The sequence below is a fragment of the Lissotriton helveticus genome, chromosome 3_1 (assembly GCF_964261635.1).
Source record: "Lissotriton helveticus chromosome 3_1, aLisHel1.1, whole genome shotgun sequence".
NCBI lineage: Eukaryota > Metazoa > Chordata > Amphibia > Caudata > Salamandridae > Lissotriton > Lissotriton helveticus.
The window spans coordinates 547,211,338-547,228,945 of NC_136061.1; the positions used below are offsets into that span (position 1 = coordinate 547,211,338).

The 17,608-nt window shown below is 48.0% G+C and overlaps 1 protein-coding gene across 9 annotated transcripts in view; it reads right to left on the reverse strand.

Annotated features, from left to right (window-relative positions):
• The window catches only part of BOLL (boule RNA binding protein), a 1,385,263-nt gene that overhangs the window by 146,514 nt on the left and 1,221,141 nt on the right, over window positions 1-17,608 (reverse strand). Inside the window, exon 10 of one of the 9 annotated variants that reach the window (XR_013608668.1) lies at window positions 14,410-14,520. The exons of the other annotated variants lie outside the window; for them this stretch is intronic. The gene's annotated coding sequence lies outside the window, so the exon portion shown is untranslated. The remainder of the gene's footprint in view (window positions 1-14,409; window positions 14,521-17,608) is intronic. 9 annotated transcript variants of the gene reach the window in all.

Below are 17,608 nucleotides of genomic sequence, written 5' to 3' on the forward strand. Positions count from 1 at the left end.
CCAAACCCCATCTTTTGGGTCCCTGTAGTTGTTGTGACCCGGGGTATCCTGGCCCTATACGTGTACACCCCACCTAACTCAGTAGCCTGCCCAAGTTGCAGGGGCGAAAGCCGGGGCTGGCCTACGCATAGGCACCTAACGCCCCTTCTCGGTGACGCTACCTGGCCTCCGCCGTCCGGGTGCTGAGGTGTTGCATTCGCCTACTACTCCTGGGGTTGCCCAGGCTAGCACTATGCATTGCCACATCCCCATCGCTGGCCCTACCAATTGGCAACCTATGAATAGACCATGCTGACCCTGGTGGCCCTGCGAGCATGGGCGCCGTTACTGTAGAAATACGTTTTTCTGATAAGCCATGCCATTTTATGTGATGCAGCATCCCGCTACATTACTGGGGCCCTGCCACTTTATGTGATGCAACATCCCGCTACATTACGGGGGCCCTGCCCCTGGCAACACCAATGCGTGACCATCACACATTACAATTATGATACATGGGTAGCACCTTTACCAGCCGGCACCGATTTCACCTTTGAAATGGCCGCTCCTCACACTTGGTGCTTTTCTTCGACACTCCCGATGCCGGTGTACTGATCCTCTTGGCTGTCCACCTCCTGTAATTGTGGTGTGGGGTCTTCCCGGGTATCAACCATGGGTCCAGTCAGACATAAAATAAAACAGACACAGAACGATTAGTGTTTCTGGTTTCCGTACGAAAAATACAGTACACATGCCCGTACTATGTTTTGTAACACGCTAAGCCATAGCTAAAGTCTGCCCCCAGATGCATTTCCAATCAACCTGCAGCCGCCAGTGTGTCCATAGCATCCGTCTTGTGCCACCTGCGGGGCATTTACATCATGGCAACCGTGAGGGTGCCTGGTAGTATGACCTTCGTGAAAGCCTAGACCTATAGTCCACCGTAAATGCAATAGCCCATCCCTGATTCCTTCCTGACAATACACAGTGTGAAGTGCTGTGCAGTAGCGCTGTATGATGGGTAGGGTTCCTGGCTTCCCAACTAAAGCTGCCCCACCCGTGTCTGCATTCATTGTCTTCAGATGCTAGGCCCTAGCTGGCATTAACCCCGTATGTATTCCCTTCCTTACTCGTCACTTGCGAGTGGTCAGCATAGCATCAGCTTGTGTCACATGTAGCGCACTTAACTCAATGCTACCGTGGTGTGCCTATTAGTATACCCTTGCCTAATAATAAACCTGTATACCCCAGTGACTGCCATAGCCCTTTCATGACTACTTGCCGTCGCTACCAAAGCGCACTACCAGCACATGTAGCCCCGGGGTTTAGACACCGATCCCCCACTGCCTAATTGATGCTGCAACGGAGCACCGGGATACCTTTGAAGGTATAACAACAAGGGCCAGGGTGTAGGAATATCAAGACCTCAGGAAAGAAGTCATTAGCGTGTAGAGCTTCCCACTGTTGATGTGACCATCAGTTCGGTTGATGCCATTGTGGTGGCCCCAGCAGCTCTACAGGCTCTAGGCCCTGTCTCTATGCCATTCGTGGTTCCCCTACCACTTTATTGATATATGGCTTTGGTACACCCCTAGAGCTTAACGTATATGGTGCTAAATTACTGTGTGCTAAATAAGTTTACAGACTGTAATTATTTGCCTCTAATCTCATCATAGGCTCAACGTATATTGTGCCAATTTACTTGTGTGTAAAATAAGTTTACTGACTGTAATTTTTTGCCTTTAGCCTCGTACAGGAACTAGAGGAAGTGTTTAGAACAAATACATATATTTGTTATACACCTGTTCTCTTTTCATTTACTCATTCATGAGATTATAGACTGGTAAAACAAGCTGCTCTACATTCCTTCAAGACTTAGCCTGAAGGCTGCTCCCCACAGCTACCACTAGGATAGCTTTCTAATAAGGTTGACTTTAACCTATCAATGAGGAACTAGAGGGATGTGTTTAGAACAAATACATATATTTGTTATACACCTGTTCTCTTTTCATTTACTCATTCATGAGATTATAGACTGGTAAAACAAGCTGCTCTACATTCCTACAAGACTTAGCCTGAAGGCTGCTCCCCACAGCTACCACTAGGATAGCTTTCTAATAAGGTTGACTTTAACCTACCATCAATGAAGGGTCGTTTGGACTGGTGCAATGTGCCCCCTAGAATAGTGAACAGCACCTCAGATGTTGATTACCTTCACAATTAAATAAGTCCCTTGTTTGGCTTTCTGCTTTGGCTTGCAAAGGAATGTGGGACCTGGGAAACTGGCTTTCACAGCCTCGTCAAGCCCTACCCTTAGATATGCGTTACTCACCAGGAGGACCCCAAGAAAAGCGGTATACCCTATTCGCGAATGGTTCCACGATTGTTCTAACTATCACCTCAGCAGATGCCAATGATAGTAATTCTAGAGTGTCAAAATTTAACTTATGTCAATGGCTGTTCCTTGCGTAAGATAAATAAGCAGCAACCATGGCTTGGATAAAATATTGCAAGTGCTTGGAGGACATCAATAAAGAAGCCCAGGATGAACACAAAAGGCATGTGTAGCCAGGGCATCACGGCGATTAAGGAATGTGTTTAACGCCCGCACCCGGGTGATCTAAGGAAACTTGTAATCACAGCGCCAAAGTTACAAACATGGTACACAATGAAACAGCACCATGCCGTAATACAACACGTTTAACCACTGCAGAAAGGTGGTAACACGGAGCAAACTAAAGCACCCAGGTGATGTAGCATCACCACCCGGCGAGTAGAACTGTAATATTACACATACATCAGCCTTTATGTATAAGTAACCACCAAAGGAAGAAACACTCTGTTCTGCCCCTGCATTAGCGTTCCCAGGTCTTGCCCTACTGCTACACCAACGCTTGGACTAGTGAGTACCAGGAAAACCCACTGCGGCAGGAGCCTGCTGATGTTTAAAAGGTATGATCTATACTTGCTGGCGGTGGTGTAGGGAATCCACTGCTGTAAGCATCCGGTCGTGGTGTATAATGGCCAGCAGTGTCCCAATCTTCATAGCGCCATTTTTTAGATTATGTTGATCTGCCCCCCCTTACCCTTTCTGTGTCTAGCCCCATTTTGCCTTGCATCTAATAAGTTAGTGGCCCCCACTGGGTATCATAACGTTATTATTCAGTAAACAGACCTGCCGTAAACTGGTGAATGGCTTAGAGGTACTCCCCCGAGTGTCCCGCGTGCCCTAGGCTTTTCTGAGCCCCAAGACAGAAAGATGACCCTGATATCCAGTGCAACACCCAGCCTGTCACTAGATAGCAGCACAGGCTGCTAGATCCAGTCCCCTACATACTAAAGGATCCCACACACCTTGCGACCGATGGCTATGCGCTGGGCTTCAGATTAGATCTATGAGGCACTGTATCAAAGCGATTGTAAAAGGGAAAGCCTATCGCGCTGGTATCTCCTCCCAACTGAATTACATGTCCTTTTTGGCCTCATTATCCGTAACACGTAAGCAACTTCTCGTGATGTTTAGCTCGAGTGTATCGCATTGCATAAGTCTTGTCAGTTTAATTTAAACATTATTTACTTGTCACATATCGCAACACTTGCAGCACAGGCAGCTAGATCCAATTCCCTGTATACTAAAAGGATCCCACACAACTTGCTACCGATGGCTATGTGCTGGGCTTCATATTAGATCTATGAGGCACTGTATCAAAGCTATTGTAAAACGGAAAGCCTATTGCGCTGGTATCTCCTCCCCACTTAATTACATGGCTTTTTTGGCCCCCTTATCCGCAACACGTAAGCAACTTCTCGTGATGTTTAGCTCGAGTGTATCGCATTGCAGAATAAATCTCTGAGGCACTGTATCAAAGCTATTGTACAACGGAAAGCCTATCGCGCTGGTATCTCTTCCCCACCTAATTACATGGCTTTTTTTTGGCCTCATTATCAGCAACACGGAAACAACTTCTCGTGATGTTTAGCTCGAGTGTATCGCATTACATGCATTGCATAATTCGGGTCAGTCAATTTAAACATTATGTACATGTCGCATATATCGCAACCCTTTGTACTTTACCATGAACTGCGCTTAAGAACGTTACCAGATTGCATAGCAATGCAGTTGCCAATTTGCAAGTTAAAGTGTTAATAGCGTATGTCTAGCTACATAATTCATATTTTGGACAGCGTAACCCTATTCTGAGAAACTGTTTTAACAGGCCACTAAATGCTTGGACACACCTGCTAAAAGGTTGCCGACATCTGTTCTAATGTGCGTCAAGACCGCATGCAGTGCTTCATGCAGCGCCATTATCTATATTTCAGCCCCGAGTAGAATCCTTCCCGCCTACACACCTTTAATTTCGACAGAAATAGGAAACCCGAGGTGCCGAGCGCCCTCTTTCGCAGGCTGAAGCACGTGCTGTGATCTAATACCGCGTAGTACCATATGTTCAAAAGAGCTTTGCGTAAAGCAAGCTACTTTCACCCCAAAAACACTATCAGTTCCTGTAATCAAATCAGTCATAAACCATTCCATCCGCACCACTCCCGGTGCTTATGGGGTCTGCAGAAGGTTTCAATCCAATTTTATGCAGTTTCAATGACATTCACACATACTTTTCTACACAAAAAAGGTTAAAAATTTACCGGAATCGAACCAGATATATTTTAAATTAAATACTGTTCCCTGGCACCACTGACGACTTCCGGTCCGCATTTGCCTGCCGATTGGTCGACTTAAAACAACGACTTTTTGTCTTGCACGAGGCTGCTGCACCCCAAACACCATGTAATGCCAAACGCTGATCAGTCTCCCTAGGAGTGGGTTACACACCACGTGGTGTAACGCGCTGACCTGTCCGTAGGAGTGGGATAAACACCGAGGGATGGGTTAAAGCACCGAGTAGCGGTGTTTGAAAAGGTGCTTATTTTAGACACCCCAAAGGTAGTTCAGAATAAAAAACACACACCCCGTTGGTTCTGTGCATTATTCTGGCAGTTATTAAAGCACCCCCTGGAACTCTGACTTAGCAGCCCTGCCGAAGAGACTGCCATATATGCCCAACACCCCTTACAGGGTAAAACACAGCAGGCGCTCACCGTGCCATTAGCCCCCCTCCTGGAGGAGTCCACCTTCGAGGGCCTGCCGTTCCCGTTCCTATCCAGGCTCGTTGCAAACACTTCCGCTGCTCCTGATCGCGGGCTCCACTGCCTCCACTGCTGCCTTTCCAGGACACGCCCGCTGATTGCCTCATCTACGGCCTGTAGCTCCGGCGTCCATCGTATGCCCTGCAGGGGAGAGAAAAACTGAAAATTATACAGCCCCACGGTGGGGCGAGGAGCGGGCCTGGGAGCGCGGGCACAAAGAGGCCGCTTCCCGCGCTCCCCAGGCTCTTAACCCCTTCGCCGTCGCGGCCCCGCCCCCTCGCCCCGGAAGTGCACAACTACTTCCGGGGCGAGGGCGGGGGGCAAGCCACCACGAAGGGACCGGGATATGGGAGGGGCCGGGCCCCGCCATGCATGCGTGGGGGCCGATTGGCCCCCCCTTTTCTTTTCACTCGGTGGGAGACCCGCCTGCCCCACACTGGTGCCCGCTGCGAGGTCTGCGAGTTGGGTAGTGACCACGGCGGCGCAACACATGCGAGCAGTCTGGAAGGTGAGCCCGAGAAGCGCACTGACTGTGTCCCCGGGCCCCCCCCCCCAGCTGTGAACCCTGTGAAGTGTATGCACCATTGTGGAGTGGTGTGGCTCACTGGTTAGAGGCGGCAGACCTGTAAGCAGAGGACGGCCCGGGACCAGGCAGGGTCTTGGACCAGGGTCAGCGGACTCGATAATTCTCGCCTCGGTGCCTACTCTAACCAGGGATCACACTCGGCAACTCTGGGCATTAGCTTGCCTCATCTCCACAACGGCCCCCCACATATGCCGGGGATGCCTGGTTTCACCATGGAGATACCCAGTAGGGACCATCTCACAGGGATAGCCAGGACGGGTTCCCCAGCGGTCTACAGCGCAGAGATACTCCTTCGGGAGTCGATTCTAGCGCTTTACAAACCCACAATCATTGTCTTGGAGTGCGGGTATGGGGGAAACGGATATTAGTCCTGACTGCTGCGATTCACAGGTGTGCTGAGGGCGTTGCCATTTCCACCGCACCATCGAAGGAGCACTGGGCCCGCAGATCCAGAGGTGAGAGACGTCTACACAATTGAATCCCCTGGACAGCCTGCGCTGGGAGGTGTGCCACTGATGAGAGACTATACAGCTTGAAGAGGCATTAATACCCCAAGCTTTGGGAGGCAGGTGGTGGTGAAGACGCGGTCGCCGATGGGGCGGCCCTTTCGCACTCCCCTAACTTTGAGTTGTGGCCTTGGGGGTAATCCCTGGCTCCTGGGCAGACCCACGCTTTTGACCAGGACATAGGTAGCCCGTTGGTGGTGGGGACAAGTACGGGAAGCTCGCTACGCCACACACAACGGCAGATTGCTCATCCCTTTTTCGGGCAGGTAGAAGAGACAAAGGATTTCACGCAAAGGACATTTTGGGTGCTTCTTCGATAGTAATCGCGGGAAATTGACAGGGCTGGTGTGGATTGGCTCTACATAGTGGGGTCCTTTCCTGGCCCACTGATACCTGATAAACAACGTATCCGAGGGAGAAGTAAAGGCATCAGCCGGACTACAGGGTCGCCACCATGGCAAGAAACAAAGAACCAAAAAACGACCAAACAGGGGAGGCTGGACGGCTTCACGACAATTCTATCGGGCCCAACAGGAGCAGAGGGAAGCTCCACTTCCCGTCTAGACAAGGATGTAATATTACAAGCGATCCAGGCTACATTAGAAAGCACGGAAACCAAGATTGCTGAGGTGCGGACGGAGGTCTCTTTTCTGAATCAAGATCTGAGGAAAGTCACAGAAAAGGTGACAGAGGTTGAACAACGAGTGTCAGACCTGGAGGATCACTCGCGAACCAAAAACACAGAAGTGGCCAGTTTATTAGAGACTGTGAAGAAGTGGCCTGGCGGGTTGATGATGTGGAAAACAGGGCCAATAGGAACAACCTGCGATTCGTAGGCCTTCCAGAACGCAGAACGCTCGGATCCGGCCCGGTTGCTCCTCACTTTCATCACAAACACTTTCCCGGAGGCGCAGTTCTCATCATGCTTCGTCATAGAATGGGCACACAGAATGCCTGGAGTTCGGCCGCAACCAGGAGCCTCACCCTGGCCAATGATAGCTAGATTCTTGAATTTTCAGGACCGAGACTTAATACTTCAAGAGTTCCGGAAGAAGGGCGAGGTCAAATATGAGAATACGAAGGTGATGGTCTTCCCTGACTACTCCAGAGACGTGCAAAAACCACGCCGCACCTTTGACCCAGTGAAGGTGAAACTCCGAGTTATTTTTCAAGATAAGACACATTTGTTCCAGACACCAGAGCAGGCATGGTCATGGATAGAGGAAAGACCTCAGTTGAGGCGGGCAACCCCGCCGGCGGCTCTCTCAATGGCCGACAAGCAGCGGGGCCTGAGCAAGGAAAGGCGACAGAGATGGCAACCCAGGCGCCGGACCCAGAGTACGACTACACCGGGGAGATCCCTAAGACCCAGGGGCCAGAGAACTGTTAACACGGATACGGATGATGATACTGCCCTCGAATGTATGTCAAAAACCTCGCAGATGTCAAGTGGAGATGAGAACTCTGAACAAGCAGAAGCCTGCAGATCCGCAGTCGAAGACGGTACGCACCCCCTTCTGGAACAGATCCAACACATGGAGGCGTGAGGTTCGGACCCTTCATGCAATAACCCTCAAATCCAACAGTTGCACAACGGAGATGAAGAGACGGATGAACTGGTGCTAGCCGCCCTCTGAGGGACGTTGTGGGCTTCCCGAGGTTTGGAGGACTCCGAACACTTTTTGGGTAGAGGGAGGCACACAGTGAACTGTCCCCTTAGTGTTCTATAGTTGAGTGGGTAGGGGAGGGGGGTGGGCTACAGAACTCTGGGTCGTCTACCTGCACGAGTCTTGTCCTGTTGACCAGTTAAGGGGTGACGGGAGTGCCTGCAGAGTGTGGGGAGGGGGGTATGCTGGGGGTAGTTTGTTATTTGGGATCCAGAGTTTGAGGTAACAGGGCGGATTGCTTTGTTTTACAAAATTACACGTGCAATGACATTGATGCGGGTGGCATAGCGATGAAAAGGCAAATACTGTGATATTACGAAATAGACAGCGGTTGGGAGGGGGCAAAGGGATCGCTGACATGTCAGACACAATACACCACTGAGATGGCTACATCTAATTCAGAAATGTACTCGAGCCTCTCATGGAATGTGAATTGGCTGGGAAGCAAGGTTAAGAGGGGACTAGTGGCTGCGTACTTCAAAAGGTTGAAACCTGATGTCATCCTCCTGCAAGAGACACATTTGAAAGGCATTAAATGTGGGTTCCTAGGCAAGGGGGCTTACAGACTTATGGCCCATGCCACAGGGGCGAGGAGCATGGCAATACTTCTCAGGAAAAACCCATTCTTCAGAGTAGAACACACCTGGGCAGACCCCAATTGCACGTATGTGGCGATTAAAGGGGTATGGAATAGGAGGCACATCACATTTATCAGCGTATATGCACCACCTAAGCTCCAAAAGCAAACGATGGACAAACTTATAGCAATTCTCTTAGAAGCGGGGTCAGACATGCACATTATAGGGGTGATTTTAATGATGTTATGGACCCCATGACGGACCGCACGACTGTCCCAACTAGGAACCCTAAGGAGACACAGCTTAAACGGTTTACAGATACCCTGGCGCTTGCGGATATATGGCGTCAACAACATCCTCAGTCTAGAGCCTACTCATTTTACTCAGGGGCGCACAAGGCCTTTTCACGGATTGATTACATATTTACTCCAGTGGGGGAATTGGGGAGGTCCACAAAGTCGAGTACCTGGCAAGGGGCCTGTCGGATCACTCACCCCTGTGGCTCACGGTGGGCGCCCGTACACACCGACAGAAGGGAGAGTGGAAACTGAGCCTGTGAGAACTTAAAGACCCTCAGGTCGTTAAGGAGCTCAGGATGAGGACCAGGTGTGGATCCTCTCTACCGTCAACCTCTTCTAACCAATTGTGCAATCTCCTCAAATTAAGCCTAGTCGATCATTTGGGTATGAAGCTAGATTGGTCCCTGTGAATGAGACTGGCAATGACTACGGCTAGCCTGTTTGCTAATATTCTAGCCAATACCTTTCTCTCCATATTAATGAGAGAGATTGGACCATATGAACTACACTCTTGCGGTGACCTGTCCTTTTTGGGGATTACTACAATTGTGGCCATCCGCCAGTCTCTGGGGAGGCTGCCCGCCTCATGCGCCTCCAAGTATAGTTGGAGAAGATGCGGGCCAAAAAGTGCTGCATGTTGCTTAAAGAACTCCGGAGGTAGCCCGTTAGGTCCCGGCACCTTTCCCGCTTTCATTTGGCCAATCGCTGACGCGAGTTCTTCTGCTGTGATTTTGTCATCCAACATCTTGGACTCAGCGTCATTCTGTGCATCTTTTTTGGCCACTGAAAAGTATTCCTGTCTGAGGAGTTGTAGACTGCGTAGCATTGAGGGGTCACTACCTGCGCTTGCCTGTGACTGCACCCACATGAGGTGGCTATTAAGTCCAGGCTCTGACTGATACAATTTAAATACCTGCACAGAGCATATTATGATAGGGCGCGACTACATCTTATAAGGAGGGCGGAAACACCACAATGTTTGCGATGTGGAGTGTGGTGGAGTACATTTTTTTACAGTATTGGGCCAGCATGCTGGGAAGGTTGGGTACGGTCCTGGGGGAGACGATACTATTCAGTCCGCAGTTCGTATTGCTGGAGATATCCACTGACATTGATCTCCCTAAACCAAAGTTAACCTTACTTCAATTGGGATTGGTGGTTGCGAAACGTGACTTGGATAAGGCATGCGGGGCTGTGGCGATCCGGTCCCTGACGGAGTGGGAAAAAAGTATGGATATGTATATGTTGGGGGGAAAAGACGACCTATAAAGCATGGGGCTGCCCCAAAAAGTTCTGGAAAATATGGAAGCCATGGTTGACACACTATGGGTTGTCGCTCTATAATTCACAGTGAGCTCTTGCGATGGAATTGTGGGTTATGCAGCTGAAAGATGCTCGCAACAAATGTATAAGTCTCTAGAACAGTTACTAGATTATCCGCCACTGTTGTTCTTATATGATGCCGATGTCTCGCTGAAGGTGCCACTGTGTGCTTCTATTAATCAATGTCTTTGTAATGTATTAAAGAAAATGTTAATAAACATACTTATAAAAAATGTAAAAAAAAGAGTGTCCTGGCGCGGAGCAAAGAGGGGCAAACATCTGAGATTTATGTGAGGAGATATTTTTTTCAAGTTCTTCTTGAAAATCAGCGGGTCCTGAATGTTCCAGAGGACGAAAGGGAGAGCGTTCCAAGCAGCAGCAGCTTTCCGAGGTAGAGAGCTGCCCCCGAGCCTCTGACATTTAAAGCGGGGGACCTGGGGCGAGGCGCTGGGACGTGGAACGCAGATGTCGTGCTGGAGTGTAGAAAGAGAAGCGTTTTTGCAGATAGATGGGGCCACGCCCATGAAGAGCGCGATGGGCCATAACTAAAGATTTAAACTTCACACGTTCAGCTATGGGAAGCCAGTGCAGAGAGCGCAGGTGGGGTCTTATCCTAGTCCTAGCGGGAATCTCAAGAAGAAGTCTGGCTGCTGAATTTTGGACAACCTGGTATTTTTTTTAACAGATAGCCCAGGATACCCACATAAAGGGCGCTGGCATAGACCAGCTGAGAAAGAATAAGGGCACAGATGACAGTTTCTTTCGCCGCCTTAGGCAGGAGAGGGAGAAACTTCCTCAGAGATTTCAAAAGGCCAAAGCAGGTCCCGGCAAGTTTCCTAATCTGTGTAGAAAAGGAAAGATTCTCCTCAAACGACACCCCCAGGATCTTGGCGGGCTTCCCTGTAGATGTGGGGATAGGGAACTCCGGGGGCCAAAGAGCTTCTCTAAAATTTGAAGGAAACTTTCCATATAGGAGAATCTCTGATTTATCTTCGTTACACTTAAGTTGTGCGGCAGCTAGCCAATTAAAAATGGAAGACAGACAGTACTGAGCAGAGGAAACAGAGTCCACATTCTTATCTAAAGTGAAAAGAAGCCGGGTGTCATCCGCGTAGGCTATGACCTTAGCCCCAAGGTCCTCTGCCAAGAACACCAAAGGTGGGACATAAATGTTGAAAAGATGGGGGCTAAGGGAGGACCCCTGTGGGACTCCTGTGGTCACTGCCTGGGAAGAAGAAGAGGACGGTGGAAGCCATATCTGCTGAGCCCGTCCTTCCAAGAAGGACCTGAGTCAGCCCCAAACAGGGCCCGACACATTGATCTCGGTTAGACACAAGAGGAGGAGAGAGTGGGAGACAGTGTCAAACGCCTCCAACAGGTCGAGCAAAATTAATCCTGCCTTTCCGCCAGTGTCCAGACACTCCCTAATTTCCTCCGAAACCTCCACCAGGGCAGAATCGGTACTGTGGGAGGCTCTGAACCCTGACTGGGCCGGATGCAGCAGGCCCTCTCTCTCATTAAACTCTGTGAGTTGTTTATTCACCATCTTCTCGTAACACCTTGGCCAAGCCGGGTAGAAGGGAGATGGGGCGGTAATTCACTGTGCAAAGTGGGTCGAGCAACAGCTTTTTTAAAAGAGGCAGAATCTTGGCCTGCTTCCAGGCCTCTAGAACGCAGGCAACCTGAAGAGACAAATTGATGATACCATTCACCTCATTATTAACGGTCTCAGCAACTGTTGCCAACATTCTGGCCGGACAGGGGTCCGAAGGAGAGCCAGACTTCAGGCCCGTAAGAATTTTAAGGGACTCAGAGAGGTCCACATGCCTAAAGGGATGCAGAGAATGATCGGGATCAGTAGGTGATGACACCAAAGCTGCCCCAATGTCCTTGTCGCCGGATTTTATCCCTGAAGAAATTGGAGAAAATATTAGTACTATAAACATTTGTGCAATTGTGTCTAAATCGAGGAGGTATCCAGTTTTGAAACAGAAGTATTAGCCCCTTGTTCAGTAGTAAATAAGAGGCTATCACATACACCAAAATCAAGTGGTTGTCCTCATAAACAAGTTTTGGCAAAGCGAATAGGGCTCGCCTAGCAAGAGCTATTGGCTTTGTCAATATGTTTTAGCACTGTTGTACACCAGAGTGGCTGCTGTTCAACATGGCTAAAGGTTATTGCAGCAAAGAAGAGAGGAGTAGAAAGGAGTGCACTAAAGTGGAGTAAATGTAAATGTAAATGTAGTATACTTGTAAAGCGCACAGCTGCCCCAGCAACGGGGCGTCCCGGCGCTGTATAACTCTGGGGAACCCGTCCTGGCTTTCCCTGTGGGATGGTCCCTTGCTGGGAGTCCCCAAGGTGGAGCCAGGCATCCCCGGAATTGGTGGGGCCGTTGTGGAGATTAGGCAAGCTAATGCCCAGAGTTGCCGAGTGGAACCCCTGATTAGAGTAAGCACCGAAGCGAGAATTATCGAGTCCGCTGACCAAGGTCCACGACCCTGCCGCGTCGGGAATTGAACCCTGGTCCCAGGCTGACTTCTGCTCTCAGGCCTGCCGCCTCTAACCAGTGAGCCACACTACTCACAGAGAGCAGTGTTATGGAGTAGCGTACATAGAGTGGTGTACAGTAGAATTGAGTGACTTGGGGAGGAGTGATGTGGAGTGTCATGGAGTAGAGTACAGTGTTGTGGATTATCGTAGAGTGGAAGGGCATAGAGGTGAGTAGAGTACCGTGTCAGAGTTAAGTGGAGTGGCATAGAGTGTCGTGGAGAAGTGTCGAGCAGAGTGGTGTAGTGTGAGGGTGTTTTGTATAATGTCATAGAGTAGAGTGGCGCAGAGTGAAGTTGATTGTCATCCAGTGCATTGGCATGGAGTAGAGCGATGAGGAGTAGATTTGTGCGGTGTAGATTGACTTTGAATTAAGTGGTGTAAAGTGCAGTGGCACGGAGTAGAATAGAGCGGCATAGAGTGCAGTGGCAGAGTACATTGGTGTAGAGTGCAATGGCATTGAGTGCAGTGGTGCAGAATAGACTGGTGTAGGGTACATTTGTTTTGAAAAAAGAGGTGTAGAGTACAGTGGCATAGAGTGGAGTGGCACTGAGTGCAATGGAGCCAAGTACATTATTTCAGAGTAGAGTGAAGTGGTGCAGAGTAGATTACAGTAGCATAGACGGAATTATCACAGGGTGCACTGGCGTACAGTGGAGAGGTACATATCATTCATTGGCATAGAGTGCATTGGCATAGAGTGCAGTGGCATAGTGTGCAGTGTTGCAGAGCAGGGTGGCACAAAGTAGAGTTGCGCAGAGTGACAGAGTGCAGTGGTCCAGTAGAGTAGTGGGAGGTAGAGAGCACTGGTACAGAGTAGAGGAGTAGAGTGGAGTGTAGTGAAGAAGGGTAGAGTGGTGTAGAGTGGGGCGATGAAGAGTAGACTACAGTGGCATGGAGTGGTGCAGAGTACAGTGGAGTGGAGTAACGTGGTGTATGCCTGGTATGGTAGCGTACTGCCATTAAAGACAACACATCTTCAAATGAAATGACCATTACGTTTGCACTCACATACAGGTTTACTGATAAAAGTATACAGCAATACTGTGTGGAAATTTCAACACCAAATGTATTGATTTGATCATCAGCACAGTTCATTCAGACATTTATATTTTGTTGTGTTCTAGGGAAAAAACCATATGACAGCCTTCTTCAAGCAGACCCCCAGTAGCCAGCATAATTGTCACATAAAGCCTCTAATTTTGAAATCACATAAAGAAAAGTTAACACCACACTCCCTGGAAGACACAGCCTGACATTTGACCTCTATCTTTGAATGCATAGCAAATGTGACAAGATAAGCAACCTGACCTGAGCAACATGGCTGATGACCAGTGGAGCTGCTTGACAGCTAATGAGGAGTCTGGCCCTGGTTTTCCCCCTTGACCGTCACCTACCCAGCCGGACATTGGGCATTGTTCCTCCACGTCTCCCCGCTATTACTCCTTCCTCCCCTCCCTCCTTCGAATTACTGTAACATTGTTTATATGTATTGTTCCGTACTATGCTTTTGTATCTGATGTAATTTGTAACACAACAATCCTAAATGTAAAGCTCTCTGATACCCTCTTGGGTCAAGTTCGCTCTATATAAAACTTTATAAATAAATAAAAATAAATAATAAGAGCAAGATTTAAAGGTCTGTTTCCAGAAAGCGAGTTTGTAGAAGAATACAGTAAACAAGGTTTTGGTAAATGGGAGGAACAAACTAGAGCTGGACAGTCTAAAGAAAATAAAGCCAGCAAATAGAAAACCAGAAAACGTGAGTTACAAACCTCAAAGCCAATGGTAAGCAACATGTAGATTGCGTTCCTAGGTCAACTTTCTGAATGTCCCCAAGATGTTAATAGCAAATTAGACAGCTATGCTGACTGATAGGCTGTATCCTGAAAAACAGGCTGATTATTAGAGCTAGTCACACAAATGGAAGCTCATGTTAAACCCCACATAAATAACTCCTTGTTTCTGTGAGTTTGACTCATGAAAGAATAAATAAAAGCAGGACAGGAAAAAGACATGCTGTTTACACAAACTATACCCACCACTATTAGTTGTCACAACGTTAACGGCCTTATTTAGAGTTTGGCGGAGAGGAAACTCTGTCAAAACTTAGACAATTATCTTGTCTACTGTATTACAAGTGTCTTAGGTTATAATGCACTTGTACTACAGCGGACAGGGCATCCACCTCGTTTGTGACAAAGTATCCTGTCTGTCATACTCTAAATAAGACCCCCAAGTCTTAGTTGTAAATTCAGTCATTCCATTTCAGTCGCTATAAATAAAGTGAAGCAAGTGCAATACCAACTAAATTGACTTCAATAGCATTATTTGAGGCATAGAAATAATTGGTCCATAACTCTGTACTCTGCCACAAAGTAGCATAAATTACTGATGGTAACTGACTTTAATCTAGCAACATATTCAACAAAAAAGAGAAATACAAATCAAAGATCATTACAGATTGTTTCATGGGTAGCTTTAAACTCATATGCTATATTCATTAGTTGAGTTACACATCAAGAATATAAGCTATTTTACAAGGGAACAGCAAAACTTTTATTAAAGGTACAAGTCACAACACACATTCTTTTTGGGTTCTAAGTACATAATTAAATATAAATACAAATGTTTCATAAATCACAGCAAATACATTATGTGGATCACATTAGCCGCAAATGTATGCACATATAGATGTATTATATATATGAAACCACACATAAGGAAAAAAAGGCACTTGGGGGCACACATTTAATAATCAACTGTTTAATTGTGCTGACTCATTTCGGCGTGATTGCTTGAGCACCATAGGTCATATATGCATTGGAGCATGATTTTATATTACAGCATACAGCTTATATTACTATGTGGAATGCAGGCACGGATGAATTGAAAAATCATGAAACTATTAGTAAGATGGCGACTGGATTGACCTATAGTCATCTCTTTTGGTCCACAGGTAGTCTACATGAGGGACATGCTTCAGATACCTGCATACACATATATATGTGTGTGTATAAATAGTAAAAATTGCTTAGCTATGTTTTGTTTTATATTCATGTGTATAAATGTATTCATACACACACATCACATATATATGTATAAAGATTAATAATTGCTTATCTATGTTTTGTTTGTATTTCTGTGTATAAATGTACACAAACACACACTTTATATATATATATATATATATATAATGTATAAAACTTCGTAAATATGCAGACGGAGTTAAAATTTTGCATTATGCAAACAATGATATTGGTACCGTCTTGGAAATGTATTCTATTTTTTTGGCAATTGAAAGGCAACTATTTATGTGAATTGTGTAATTTATGTAGTTAAAGTATGTTTTTAATGTCCATTAAGTACATGTCATGTGACACCGGGGGTCCGCGGATCCGGGCGCGCTTCGTTATTATCTAGCCCCCGGGTGGGCAAAGTCCAGGGGCTAACCTTTATATTGTAATGGGGGGCCCAAAGGGGCCCCACAGTCCCTGGGACCGCCACCCCCAGGGCTTTTCAAAAATATTTGCGGGGGCTCACGGCCCCCCCGCAGCCCCGGGGACTGCCAACCCCGGGGCTTGTATTTTTTTAAAATAAAGAAACCTGTGAGGGGGGCTTAAACCCCCCCCTACACGCTCCAGGTACCGACACCTCCCCGGGCTTTAATATTAAAATTGGGGGGGTCTGTGACGGATCTCCAAACCCCAGGGACCACCACCCCCCGGGGCTTTGTAAATGGTGGGCAGAGGTCGCATGGCTCCCCTCCTGGAACACTCGATGACCCTGGGGACCGCCATCCCCCCAGGGCCGGCTCCTGCAGTGACCAGGGTTACCCACCCCCGGGACACTGCAGTTTGCTATGGCTCCCGCCCTGCCATAGAAAATTCTGCTTTGGTTTTTGGAAGAGAGAGCAGGAAATCTGCTCTCTCTTTCAAAAACCAAAGCAGATTGCTTTTCCACACTGGGAGCTGCATCTTAGAAGCTCCCCATGTGGAAAAGCAATGCTGGTCCCTGCAGGACGCGGGGAGCCGGCGGGATCGTGGGGGGATTAGGGACCCCCCCAATGGTCCCCAACTGACAGAGCCGGCCCGGCCCCCTCCCCATTATAAAAAAATATATATATAAAAAAAAAGGAAAGGGCGGCCCCGAGGGATGGGGTCCCCGGGGCCATAATTGGTCTGAGGAGGGGGGGCACGCAGCCCCCCTCCAATAATTAAATAAAATTTAAAAAATGGCCATGCCCCGGGGGGTGGGGTCCCCGGGCCGATTATGGCCTCGGGAAGGGGGGCCACGCGGCCCCCTTCCAATTTAAAAAAAAAAGGGGCCAGGTCCTGGGGATGGGTCCCCAGGTCCAATAAATTAGGAAAAGAAGGGGGGCCACACAGCCCCCCTTCCTAAAAAAAGAAATAAAAAAGACCGGCATCGCACCGGAGGTCCCGCACTGAGGAAAATGATATTTTGCCTGACCAAATATGTCCACTACATATACCCTATGTTACATGTCATGTGCATGTCACCCATGCATATTTCCCGTAGTGGCCTGAATCACTAGGCCTCTGCAAACATGTCCTGCAAGTCAAGTCATCAAGTCTCCCAAACGTTAAGCTAAAATGAAGGCCCATGTATTTGCATTTTGCATTGTGCTCTTTTAAATAAATATCGTACTGGTTGAGCCTGAAACCACTTTCTGAATTAATGTTTACATGACTCTTGGCATACTGAGCTGCAGTCACGTCAGCAAGAAGTCTGCCAAGACAGTATTATGAATAACAGTTATCCGTCTGCTGTACAGAGTGGCATCCCTGCCCGATGAGGAAAAGTAAACAGACCCGTCCGATAGCCATTCTGTCTCCATTTAAGTGAATTACAGTGCTTGCACCCATAGAAAGCTCATGCAATGAACGAATAAATATGCCCTCTCTGTCTTTTAGTGACGAACAACCTTTTCTTCAGATAATACATCCCCTGACT